Here is a 14,342-nt window from a genome sequence, read left to right on the forward strand (position 1 = left end):
CTTACCTTACCTCACTTTACCTCACCTCACCTCACCTCACCTCACCTCACCTCACCTCACCTTACCTTCACCTTACCTTACCTTACCTTACCTTACCTTACCTTACCTTACCTTACCTTACCTTACCTCACCTCACCTTACCTTACCTCACTTTACCTTACCTTACCTCACTTTACCTTACCTTACCTTGCCTTAGAAAAGATGACAGGGTAAACTGGAAATTAGCAAGAAATCTCTCTCTTTAGGGTAGATAAGTTTTCCTTGTATGTGGAGGGGTGGTGTGGGAGATTGAACCCAGGATCTTACACATGATTGGCAAGTTCTCTATCAAACTACCCCTTTCTGTTACACTTTATTTTGAAGCAGGATCTCATTATACATCCCAGATCTGAACTTGCAGCCCTCCCTTCCCAGCTTTCCTAACACAATCACAGGTGAGAGTCACCACACTCCCTGCTAGGTTTGTTGTGTAGCCGTGTAGTGTTTTGTTTTGTAAGTTTTTTTTTTTACTGTTTTAGCGCTCTCTCTCTCTCTCTCTCTATATATATATATATATATATATATATATATATATATATTTGTGTGTGTGTGTGTGTGTGTGTGTGTGTGTGCGTGTGTGCGTGTGAGGTGTGTGTAGCAAGGGCACCATGCCTGGAATTCAAGATCCTCCTGCTTCTGCCTTCTAAATGCAAGGACCGCAGCCCTTCAGCCTGACACCTGGCAATTTTTGCTGTTCTTCTTAGCAGCTTGAAATGCTTCCCCAGTGAGAGTCTCTGCTAGATGCTGGCCTGCTTCTTTGTCTTTATCAGGAGTTCCATTGGCATAAACACTGATCATGTTTAGTCAAGAGAAAACTATTAGAGTACATGGCACTGTTACATGTGTGCTTGCCATTACTCCAGAGACCTGAAGCATACTGAAGAGTACCTGGTATTGTTGGGGAAAAACAAGAAGTGTTTCCCTCTACTGACTACACGCAGAGAGATCGCATTTGTAGTCTAGCCATGGGCTGTCAGGGAGCTAGACACCAAGACAAGATGAGACGCTGTTTCCTTTCAGGTGTGGGGGATGCACTTCATGCATAGGTTGAAAGATACCCTGCTGACCTGTGAGAACATTTTTAAAACTACATGTACAGCAGAAACGAAGCCAAGCGGTAGACCACACCTGAAGGCTCAACATCCAGACACACACTAGCTCACACCACCAAGTTCTAGCCCTGACCTCCTCGTAGGTGATTGGGTCAGGGGAAATCAAATGACCAAGAAGCTAACTCAAAGAAAACACCTCTCCCTCTCCCTCTCCCTCCCCCCTTCCCTCTCCCTCTCCCTCTCCTTCTGTGCGTGTATGTATTTTCGTGCATGCGTGCATGTGTGTCTGTCTGTCTGTGTCTGTATCTGTGTGTACTTGTGCATCTACATACATGTGTGTGTTTGTGTCTGTCTTTGTCCATCTGTCTCTCTGTGCATGGAGGGGGGTATGTTGGAAATGCTAATCAAAACTATAACACCAGGGTGGAAAGAGGAATAAGTGGTTAGTTAGGAGCACTGGCTGCTCTGGCAGAGGACCTGAGTTCAGTTCCCAGTTCCTACACAGTGGCCCACAACTGCCTATAACTCCAGTTCCAAGGAACCCGACAGCTCCTCCTGGCCTCTGCAGCACCAAGGAACATACATGATACACGTGCACAGATAGAGGCCGAGCATCCATACACCTAAAGCCAATAAACTTTTCCAAAGAAACAGTACATGTACTCACTTAAAAACAAGACAGCGCATAGCTGAACGTGCTAGGAGTTCCAGCCCATGTGCAAACTCAAGACGAGAGAGGAAGAAAGGAGACAACACGGAAATTTCTTTGAGTTCAACCTATCTGCCCCAGACTTTCCTCCCTTTAGTCATGTGAATCAATATCCTTCCTCTGCCATTTTGTTTTTATCTGATATCAACAGAAACTGTTCCAAGTGACTTCAGAGAGTTTGGATTGTGTGTGTGTGTGTGTGTGTGTGTGTGTGTGTGTGTGTGTGTGTGTGTGTGCAAGACAGTTCAGAAGGGTGCGTTTACAGGCACAACACCATCAACCAGGAACTTTGCCTTGGGAGACACACTATTCTTCCACAGTCAGCATGGAAGGGTTCCAGCTGACCACTGTGCAGGACTGAAATGGTGTGGGATGAAGTCAGTCATTCATGCCTTGCTTTAGGCGAGCGCAGCTGTGTTTCCAATATTCTAGTGGTTCATTCCCTTGAGGAAAGAGCGGCTGTTTTGAACATAGGCCCTCCAGGTTACCTAAGCATTCCACCAACTGAACTACATCTCCAGCCCTTGAAAGGTGATCTTTAAGCCTCAAAGTTCCTGTCAGCTTTCCGGCTTGTTCTTAGGTAACATTGTAGCTCCTGCTTTGTTTGTTTCCCGGAGGCTTTTCTCTCTTAAATCCTGCAAGCATTCCTTAACCTAGGACCTTCTCTCCCTTCTCCCCTCTTTTGCCAGGAGTCAGCATTCCAACTGCAGGCCAGCCTTTCTGCGGGCAGCTCCTTCTCATCCTAGCCTGACTGTCTAGCTGGAGAGTGTGGCTCAATGGTAGGGGATGGAGTGACTAAGCTCAGCACCATCTCTGAGATCTTTATGCATCTCTGTCTGATGCAGCCGCCCTCCCTCTTTTGCGAGCTCTTTATTTTCTTCATATCTGAAATGACGGTAACTTTGCTCACCAGCTATTCTGACGCAATGAGATTAGAGACAACATCTTACACATGGTTCTTTCCAAGAGCTTAACAAAGTAGCCAGCCTTTAAAGTATAAACTCCCTATAACACGGGTTGATTCCTAAGGGTTGACTCCTAACAACTATTTCGTTTCGTGAGCAGTTACCAGAAACATGGATGCTCATCGGTGGGCAGCTTGTTTTGCATATGCTTTTCCAAAGTGATCTTCTTATGGAAGTGTACAGCATGAAGGTGGATATTTCATTAACAAGTTCATATTTTGAAGTACATCTTGTTCCCCAGAGGGGACTTTGGAGAAATGGAAGTGAAAGTATTTCCCATGTGGTCAAAGGAATTGGGTGGGGGTGGCCACGAGGAATGTTATCACTGGGATGTGCCTGGTTGATTGAGGGCTAGCCCTAAAATAGCATCCTGCCTGCATTGTTTCCCATAGCAAATGCCCAGCACTGGGTGAGCTTCATCTAGGCTGGAATCTCTGATCCTCAGGGCTGGGAAGAGGAGGAAGCTGTGAGTCACAAGGAAACCCAGACTCAGAGATTCCACTCACCTCAACACTCCAAAGGAGAAATGTATTTCGATTCCTGAATCATAAAAAACAAAACTTGTATCTGATTCAACGACGGAACATGAAGTACTCGGCCACCAAGAAGTGACTCAGGGTAAGAATGTCCCTTTCCAGCTTGGTGTGGGAAATCGATGACATCATAGCAAGAGAAGACTCTCGAGATAGCAAGAACGGGAGTGAAGAGGCCCAGCTGTTGTTAGCAGAAGCCGTAGTCACGTGCGTGGAATTCACTGTAAACTAAATGCCCTCTCTCCTTATTTAATCTGTGCAAACAATCTTGATTTTTTTCTTTACAATGCTTGATTCCGGGTGCCCCAGTATGAAAGACAGGGTCCTCAGAGCAGCCAGGCAGGAACAATAATCTCATGACCACTCGATGCTGAGCAGGCACAGAAGACATTGGGCGCTTTAGAGATGCTTGCCCTGACGTTGACATTGAGCTACAGGGTGAAAATAGGCTTTCTGGACTAATGGCTAAACCCTGAGCTTTGTAAGACAGGAGGTGAGGCAAAAAGGTTGTGCATATGGACTGGCTTGTGAGCAAATGAGTGTTGACTCAGAAGGACATCTCATGTTAAGAAAAAAATGTTAATAATCGACACAGCGGTGATGAAATGAAACCCTGACAGGGGAGGGAGAGAGGGACACCTATGCTGCCAGGCAGAGTGAAGGGCAAATAACCAGCCCCTGGAGTGGGTTGAATGGGGTTGTGGAGTTAAGCCACTTTGTCTTCTGTTTCTTCTGTTGTATCTTTACTCAGTGGCGATGAAGATCGCTTCCGTCAACAAGCTACTTTTCTGTGTTTACACCCACCTGACACAGCGTTTTTGTTAGTTACACGGTTACTGAGGCCAGCGAGGCCTACACTCCTGTCTCAGGAGTTAGGTCAGTTCTTGGGTCACACCAGGATGTTTTCCATGGACCTTTTTTTTTACTGTGAGGTTTTATTAACTTCCATCGTTAAATAATCCAGTTTAACAACTTCAAAGGGTCAACTGAAAAAGGTCCCCGTCAACCGGTGTACCTGTTAAATATACATGGAAGTTATTAGTCTGTGGAGGATGTTTTTGGTGTTGAGAAAGGAATATCGGGTGAATCAAGAGGCAGGGGTTTCATATTCTGCCTTTAGCCACACCTGTTGTAATGGTTGGGTCTCCTCCGTGTGACGAGACCAGAAATTGGAAAAAAGTTTATCCCAAGCTGGGGATCTCATCACGGGGTGAGACCGCCACAAAGAATGAAGTTTTGAGTGAATGTCTTGAAAGCTAACTGAATGAGCATAGTAGAGACAGATGGAAGCTGGGTTCTGCCGGTCAGGCTTGACCCAGCACCTGAGGTCAGCTCGTTTGGCTTCTCCATCTGCGCTGTTACAGCCACACTCGTTCCTCATCCTGTACTGGACTTGGTTTCTGAGCCTGGAGCCCACATACATGCATCCAGGCTACAGGACTTGGGATGGTGGCCATTAGCCTTCAGTGAATCCCAGTGATGAGCAGCAGACCCAGAGGCAACAACCTTTTTCTGGTAAGGGCCAGAGAGCGAATACTTTAGACTGTGTGCTCGTACAGTCTTTACCAGCTTCCCGGTTCTGATGGTGCAGGGCAGAAGTAGCAAAGACAAGAAGAAAATGAACCAACATAATTATGTCCCAATAAAGCTTTATTTACAAAAGCAATGGGCCAGGGCCAGGACCCTGACACCACAGTTTACTGCCCCCACCCCATTGACCTGTTAAGAGTCCTTGGATTTCAGTGTTTTCCTCGTGTTAGACTTTTAAAACATCATACTTTTAAAATGTGTGATAAGTTAGGATTTTTTGTTTTGTTGTTTTTTTTTTATTTGTTTGTTTGATTAAATGAATGATTTTCTTTTTGAAAGCTAAAAGAAAAGAGTAAGAGGGCCAGGCTCACAGGCACCTCTGGGAAACCAGAAGTCCTGGACTGACTACAAGGTGGCAGAGGGAGGCACTGTCAACTAAACTTACTCAGGAAAACCCTGGGGCACTTCTCTAGCAGACCTGGCTGTGTGGCATTTCCTAACTCTGTCTCCAGCCTGGAATCCCACATCTACCGACCAGAAGGAGTATTTGGAAAGAATGGGGAGGGACTAAGTTCCTGGGCTTTGTGTTTCCCACGTCTCCATTAAAGTGCAGGTGCTGTGGGCAAGGCGTTCATTATCGACCTTCCAGGTAAGCCCTCAGCTCCCTCAGGCCACGTTGTAGTCACGTTGTCTGATGGCACAGCCAGGCGAGACAAGCATAGCTGGGTGTGGTCCAAATCCACCTCCCCTTAATGTCTAGTCTGGTGTCTGTCTAGGAGCAGGGTTTGGGGAAAATGGTGGTGGTTAACTATGGAGGGCTTCATATGTTCTATAGCTTCAGCTAAAAGTTAAAGTTAAATAAATCCATCCAGCACTACAGAGGCAGAGGCAGGGCAGAGGGCAGAGGCAGGGCAGGGGCAGGGGCAGGGGCAGGGGCAGGGGCAGGGGCAGGGGCAGGGGCAGGGGCAGGGGCAGGGGCAGGGGCAGGGCAGGGGCAGGGGCAGGGCAGGGGCAGGGGCAGGGCAGGGGCAGGGGCAGAGGCAGAATTTCTGTGATTTCAAGGCCAGCCTAGTCTATGTAATGAGTCCCAGGCCAGGCAAGGCTACATATTGAGACCCTGTCTCAAGAAAACTAAAAAATTTTAAATAGGCATTGCAACATCTTGATGATTTTGCTAACATATGTAATTATACACAAAATTGATCTTATTATGGCATTTTCATATATTCATACATTTTATTATGTTCTCCCCCATTTAAACTCTCTGGACCTCCCAGCAATTTACTGCCTCGTTTGCCCTCACCACCATCAAATCCAGCAGTTCCTACTGTGGGACTTGTTGAGGTAGAGCGTGTCTGAGTCCCTGGAAAGTCGGCTGCACACAGTAGATGCTTCCCTGCTCCCTGCCCAATTCCTGACCTGAAACACATGCCACACTTCCCACCTAAGCAAACGTTACCTGTGCTCACTCAAGCCCAGAACAAGGTTCTCCATGCTAATGAGGTACCTAGAGGCCCTGAGGATTTACCCAAAAACCTCCCTTCTCAGACATTCCTCCCTGCAAAACGTATTTAATCTCTGGTCCACTCTGAGAGGTTAATGTGCAACAATTTCCCATGACAATCAATCAATAAACAGTTTGGAACCAATGACTGTCTCTTCCATCGACACCACCATGGAGGGAGAATGGAGCCGACAAAGCTGACGCCTAAGTCTCCCATAGAAGGCCTCTCTGCCCTTTGAGACAGCCCCAGCTACCTTTGCCAATGAGCTATCCCGAACTCCAATTTCCCAGACCTCAGACTCATTGCTATAGGTTCTGAAGACTGGAGAGGGTATTTATCTTTGAGTAGTGGGATCATGAGATGGGTGTTTGGAGCTAGAGAAAGCACCAGGTTGAGCACAGCTAGGCTGGTCTCTCGGGTCAGGAAGGGCAAGCCAATATCAGATGGTGCAGATCTTAAATACAATGCACGGCCATTGGATTTCATTGCGATAAATAAGAACAACAGCGCCAACCCCAGGCTTGTGTATGGCCTTGACCACTCTGAAGGCTGCCATGCAAGCCAAGCAAGAAAAGACCCAAGGGCTCTGGAAGGGAGAGGGGACTTCAAACCCAACCCCAGCTCTGCCATTTACCAGCTGCGTGGCTTTGGGCTGCTTAATTTCTGCTTCGGTTTATTCGTGAGTAAATCGTGGGCAGCCTCCATCACACATGGGTCTGGGGCAGCCATGTGCCAGCCTTGTTTGCATGGGCCAGGCGGTAGATATTTTCCTTTCTGTAGGCCACAGTTTGCTGCCACTGCACGGCAGGGGGAAGTGCATGGGCAATATGTAAACAAGTGAGCATAGCTGTGTTCTAATAAAACTTTATTTGCAGAACAGGTCAGCTAGCTGAATTTCACATTTGAGTCGTAGTTTGTCAACCTCTGTTATAAAAGATTAAGTGAGCCCTTGTCTGAAGAGAGATGGGGGAGGAGTGCATGGGGGCAGTGAGGAAGCAGGGGGACAGACTGGAGGGGAGGGGTCACTACAGTCAGGATGTAAAAAAAAAAAAGAAAGAAGAAAAGAAAGAAAATAAGTGTATCTCTTAAGTAAATAAATAAAGATTAAGCAAAATAACGTTTACAAAGCAGTTACTACAAAACAGATTTGAAACTGGGCCTGGTGGTGCACGTCTTTAATTCCAGGACCCCAGAGGCAGAGGCAGATGAATCTTTGTGACTTCAAGACCAGCTTGGTCTTTACAGTAAGTTCCTGGCATAGCAGAGCTGTGTAGTAACCCCTGTCTCAAAAAAATATTTAAATTAACAATTGCAATATTTTAATGATTTTTATTGATATATAGAATTATGCACAAAATGGGTTTCATTGTTACATTTCTGTATATGCAAATATTTCATCACATTCTCTTCCATTCCTCTCTCTTGTCTTCCCCCTATAGCACCTCTTCCTGTCCAGTCCTCCTCCTTCTACTTCATGTCTTTATCGGGGTGGGGATGTGGGGTAGGGAGACTATGACCCAATGAGTTTGATAAGTTTAATTAGGATTGCTCACAAGAGCATGAGTGAGAGATTTGCTGGTGCCTGGGCCCCTTACCAGTGGCCACACCACTGAAGAAAATGTCTCTCCTCCCAGCAACCATTAACCATCTGTATAAATCCTCAGGGAAGGGCAGGTACAAGTGCGCCCCTCCCCACTCCGTGATAGATGTTCGTGGGCCCAGTCTCGAACACATCCTGCACAGATAACCAAAGCTTTGAGTTTAATGGTGAGACCGCCTGGAAGACAGCATTCCACCACACCCCTCACCTCTGCTCACTCTCATTCCTTGTGCCCCTTCTTTCTCGATGCTCCCTGAGCTGCAGAGAGGGTGACTTGATGTCCTTCTTAGGCCTGAAGTTCCAACAGCACCCAGACAGCTAAAAGTCTTCATCTTCAAGGCCTATAACATCCCCGGGCTTCGGCTTTCTACCATCTACAGCGCTGCATCCCGACTTTGGCCGACTCTGAATGACGTGAGCCCCATCACCACACTGCTGTAATTGATAATGCTGTTTGTGTGCTTCATCACTCCTTTTTCTGTTATGCTGGCTATAGTGATATTCCCTTAAGATGGATTTCAGGACCAAGAGTTTGGGCTTTTCTTAAAAGCGCCGTTTACTAGCAATATAAGGAAAAGAGACATTCCTTGGTTACAGTCACAAATGAGATGCACGTCCAGGTCTAGGTTGAGAAGAAAGGAAGCCTTATCAGCTATCCAGTCTCTTTCCTTCAAGGCTTGGGGGCAGGGGGAGGCTTGGGGTGGGGTGGGATGTGCTTGAGTTCCCCTGTTGGCTATGGGTCAGAACTGTGTAATGTGTAAGGGAAGTGCAGTGGAAGGGCGCCCCCTAGCGAAGATAGTCAGGAATTATCAGTTCTGTTCATAGCTACCGTTCAATTACTGTATTCAGAAATCTAGTTTGAGACAGATATATTGTTCACGTCTGTAATCCCAGCTATCTGGGAAACTATGGAAGAAATATCTCGAATTGGAGGCCAGCACTGACTACATAGCAAAACTCCATCTCAAAAAGTAAACACGGGTTTCAGCACTCAAGCTTATGTAACACAGCGGTGTTTCAGGAGATTCTCTCTTGCTGTCTTCACCCTGCCCCCAACCCATCTTTTCTTTTCCTTTTGGATGCTCTATTTGTTGAGACAAGGTCTCACTGTGTATTTCAGGCTGGCCTTGAACTTGTGACCTTCCAGCACTGCCTTTCTAACTCCTGGAATACAGGCCTGCACCACCACACATATATTATCTTATTCTTGGTGAAAACACCTTCATTTCAGACTGTCCTTCACCTGAACCCACCCATGGACCAGTTCCGCGTATCGGCACAGTAACCAGCAGATGTATCATGGAAGACGAATGGGCTGACCAGGATTTATTTCCCTGTCCTTTTGCTTTGCTTACAAAGTCTCCCAGGTAACCGTGTTTTATCAGTTCAAACTCTTGTGCATTTCACCCTCTGGACGAGTAGGATAAGAACTCTTTTTCCTTGTTTGACTTTACTCTGAAAGCACTGACTGAGCCTTGCACCCAGTCTGGGAACTGGTCCTGATAAATACCCAGGGCCCTCAGGCTGCAGCCATGTCTACTTCCTCCTTCGATGACCGTATGGAATGACCTTCATCGCATGGCTGACTTCCCCTGGAGCCTGGGATGTATTAGTCGTGTTTCTAGATACATGGCCAAGAAGGTATAGTACCGGGATGAGTTCAGCCCTTGTCGGTCCTGAATTTGCAGCAATCCTCCTGTCTCAGTCTCTTGAACACTGTACCTGGCAGTGTTTGTTTATTTTGAACTCTCAGTTTCTCCATGTTCTTGTTAAGCTCCAGCCAAAAGACTTGTATATAGACATCGTCCGTCAGTATTATCCTCTAAGGCTTTGCATATGCTGTGGGCATGTTAGCCTCCCGAGTGCCTTGGAAGATTTGCAAGAGCTAAGCAAATGCTCAGTTGTATCTAACAGGGTCCTATCCCAAGACCCAAAAGCTGGGTTGTAAGACTGACAAATCTTCTTGATTTGCCCAAGACCAAGGGGATCTAGAGGGGGCAGAACCTCGATTTCAAAATTACCAAGGTCTTGGGTGAAGTGGGAGGTGTTGACTGCTTCACTGGCTGTAATCGGGGTTCAGAAGCACGCGGAGCCATCTAATGGAGAAACCTGAGAGAGGCGGGATAAGAGAGACTCTCAGCTCATCTCTTCAGAGATGACCGGAAATAAAGAACTGTGCGTCGAGCGGGATCAACTGAGCAGTCAGGTCTGGAGTTTGAAGGGTCAGGGAGCTCTTCCCTGAGTCTGGTGGTTAGGATTTGACACTCTCGGTGGATCAGAGGCTCCAACGCACAGTGCACAGCACCTTTCCTCCCTCTGTATATGTCCGCCATCATGCTCTGAGCACTCTGAGACTTAGAAGGGTGAGGGTGTGGTGAGAGGTTTGAATTGCACCTAAGGGCTTATATGGTAGATCTGCCAGCACCCTTCCTGAGACATCTGGATGCCAGCACAGAGGCTCACGGACGATGGAGAGTTCAGAGAAGAACAGCAGAAGCAAGCCAGTAACTAGGGGTGATAAACAGACAGCGGGGAGAGAAGAGTAGCCACAGCATCTCTGGTCAGCTAGGAAGCGATGGTGCAACTTCCAGGAATCTCAGAGGAAAACCACCCAAAGAACTAGAGTTATACACCCCGGGAAATTTCCAGAACTACTTAGAGGAGTAAAGCACTTAAGGAAAGTACCCACGGGTAGTTATGGGCATGAAGGCAGGAGATGGGGAAGATTCCTGTAAACAGAACCTGGGCTATCATTACTTGAGACTGCCTAGCAAGACCTGAGACATACAAACTCTAATCGCACCAGGCTGTTATGAGGACAAAGTTACTATCAGGGACACATGCTTGAAATGTTTCCAACAAAATATCTGGGTAACCCCAAGCCCAAGTCAAGAAATAGAACTTCAGAATTACCCCAGAGGGCCACCCCGAAGGCTTGCTATCTTCTTCAAAGAGACTCACCATAGGTTAGCCTTTCAGTTCTTGAACTTCAGATAAATGAGAACACATGTAATTCTTTGTTTTCCCCTTTGACTCAGCACTGTGGAGGAGAGTCGTCCATGTGGTGACATCGGGCTGTGGTTTATATTTTCAGCACTGAATGGCATCCCATCAGATACATGCTCAACGCACTCCTCCATTCTATTTCAGGTGGTCTTTTGTGTTGTTTCCAGTTCAGACTTCTAGGCGAAGCACTGCCGTGGGACTTCACACTACGTGGACTTTTGTAAAAGTCGGTACATTTCCGCTGTGTGCAGGTCTGCATGTGCCACAAGCACCCGTGTGGAGGTCAGAGAACAACTTGGGAGAGTCATAACATGGGTACTGGGAATTGAACTCAGTCAGCTTTGGCCACAGCCTTTAACCCAATGAGCTTCCTCACCACCCAGACAAAGTTAAGTTTTGTTCTCAGATGAAGCAGATTTTTTTCTGGATCCTAACTATTAATTTTTTTCCTTGAATGTCACCAATAGGAATCCTCAAGGTCAAGATTCCAACTGTTACAACTTGGCTCTCAAAAATCCATGAAGTGAGGTCGAATTGAAATCCTTGTCCCTTTTGACTGTACTACTGGGAAGTGGTGAAAACTTAAGGAAATAGGACCTCACTGTAGAAAGGAGGTCAGGAGTGTGCACTCTTCTCTCTCTCTCTCTCTCTCTCTCTCTCTCTCTCTCTCTCACACACACACACACACACACACACACACACACACACACACACACACACACAAAAACTGTATATGCCACCTAGTCCCAATAGAGTAAGTATGTTCCCACCATAGTCACTCTCCTCTTTACAGAAACATCAGAGCCACGTGACTGTGGACTGAAAGGAGGGGCTAAAGTCTTTCCTCTGTCCAGTTGACTTTTTTACGGTTCTGTCACAGCCCCAGAAAACTAGCTAACATTTCCTAAGCCAAGCACCGTGGTGCACACCTGTGATCCCAGCAGGTAGGAACAGGAGGAGTGGGAGGGAGTTCGAGGTCGTCTTCCTCTAGTGAGTGAGTTCAAGGCCAGCCTGGGCCACATGCTGTGTAAGTCAGTCCAACAATCACCCTGGCTTGTCAAACTGCACTTGGATGCAATTGCTTCTTCAATCTGTTCTTGCTGTCCTGTCCAGTGTTTATTTACATCTCCCCAGGAAAAGTAATGCTACCCTTGGTTCCTGAATACAGATGCTTTGGGAGAAGTTTCCTTGTGCCTTCTCAGCAGTCCGAGGGTGGCGCACTCACTGAAAAGGGAGGCAATCCCACTGTGGCTGACTTCACCACGTGGTGTGTCAGAGCGTGCCTCCATAGTTTAACTCCACGTGGTAGTTGAGCTTCCCTGTCAGTTAGGGCTGTGTTACCTGTCCAGAGAGAACGTGTCCCTCTAAGGAAGGGATTACAGCAGACTAGCATGAATGTGTGATATCTTCCACATTAGCCTCTGATTTGACAGGTGAATTGGATACAGAAGAGAAGGAGACCAGGTACTGATTTTCCATTCTTTACAGGGAAACAAAGAATGGCCATGTGGCTCCCAGTCTAAATGAATCAAAACAATTCTGATCACAACAAACTTGCCAAGGCAATGCAGCCAGGAGTGGCAGTTGCTACAGTATTTTCCTAGGGGAACAAAAAGAAACATCTATTCTCCCCAGATAGCATAGCATAAAGAAACATCTATTCTCCCCAGAGAGCATGGCAAAAAGAAACATCTATTCACCCCAGATAGCGTGGACAGACCAGATAAACAATGACTCAAAATGAGCTGCACCACTCAAAAGCCAGCCACTAGACTGGGTGACTGGGTGACGACCTCCCTGGAGCCCCCTGCTCAACATGCAGGCGGTCACTGAAGACTCCTTTTCCTCTTCCTCATAAGTGCTTATTGCTTATAAAACATGGGAGATGGGACCCATGAGTCTTCCTCCTCCCTCAGGAAAGGACATTTTAGTTCCAAAGAAGGAGGAAGAGGAGGAGGAGGAAGAGGAGGAAGAGGAGGAGGAGGAAGAGGAGGAGGAGAGGAGGAGGAGGAAGAGGAGGAGGAGGAGGGAGAAGAAGAGGGGGAGGAGGAGGAGGTGGAGGAGGACGAGGAGGAGGAGGTGGAGGAGGAGGAGGAGGAAGAGGAGATCACAAGATCACATACCAGCTGTCCACCAGATACCAAGTGGATGATAACATTTGCCCACAAATCTGATGGATCTTGGGATCCCACCATGAAAGGTGGAAGGAGAGAATGGATTCAGAGCATGTGCACTATGTATGCATACATATTCACACATATCTCAAAATAATAATAATAATAATAATAATAATAATAATAATAATAATAATAATAAAACATCCCAAAAGGGAGCAGGAAAATAGCAAAGAAGGACTGAATCAAACAAAGACTGAAGCAGCATGAACACCAGATTCTGCAGTTCTGAATCCGGCATCCAGGTCATGTGATATCATCATACTCCCTCCAAGGGGCTTATGTGGCCCCTGCACCCCTCCACCTGCAGTCCATGTGGCTAAGTCCTGACTGATGCTACTGCTTTTCTTCGGGCTTCCTCAGCCAGCATCCCATCTCCCTAGCACATTAGGATCGTGGCCTCTCCTCTGTGATGGGGAAAATAGACACATTTAATCAAATTACACAGTGACTGAGCAGATGGGGAAAGCGCAGCTGGAAGAGGAGAGATGCGTGTCTTTGAAGGATGCCATGGTGGCAATGAACTAGAACCAGCCATCCATCCAAACAGGAATTTCCTCCCGAGGGCACACCTCACTTAGTGCATTCCATTCTATAAAATGTGCCACTCACAATTAGTAAATGAGTGTGCAGCATGGGGAAGGAGAGGGATTTGTGTTTCTGCCTTGGGTATCTCAGTGAGGCCTGGCAAGTGAACAATTCAAACAATTGATAGGGTGTTCACAGCCTTCGCCGCCCCGCCGCCACCCTCTAACACCAGCGCCGCCTCTCACTTGCTGAACTGCAGCTGAAGGAGAAAGGGGGTAAGCAAGGAGGTGCCCATACCATGGCTCGCACAAAGCAGACTGCCCGCAAATCCACTGGTGGTAAAGCACCCAGGAAATAACTGGCTACAAAAGCTGCTCGTGAGAGTGCGCCCTCTACTGGAGGAGTGAAGAAACCGCGTTGTTACAGGCCTGGTAGTGTGGTACACGGTGAATCAGTCGCTACCCACTGAACTCCTGATTCCCAAGCTCCCCTTTCAGCGTCTGGTGCGAGAAATTGCTCAGGACCTCAAAACAGACCTGCGCTTCCAGAGAGCAGCTATTGGTGCTTTGCAGGAGGCAAGTGAGGCCTATCTGGTTGGTCTTTTTGAAGGTACTAACTTGTGCGCTATCCATGCCAAATGGGTAACAATTATGCCAAAAGACATCCAGCTAGCACGCTGCATACGGGAAGAGCATGATTAA

The 14,342-nt window shown here is 47.1% G+C and overlaps 1 pseudogene; it reads left to right on the top strand.

The window, feature by feature from the left end:
• Nucleotides 1–13,655: 13,655 nt before the first annotated feature.
• Nucleotides 13,656–14,342, top strand: LOC116895790 (annotated as a pseudogene).

The sequence above is a fragment of the Rattus rattus genome, chromosome 3 (genome assembly GCF_011064425.1).
Source record: "Rattus rattus isolate New Zealand chromosome 3, Rrattus_CSIRO_v1, whole genome shotgun sequence".
Lineage (NCBI taxonomy): Eukaryota > Metazoa > Chordata > Mammalia > Rodentia > Muridae > Rattus > Rattus rattus.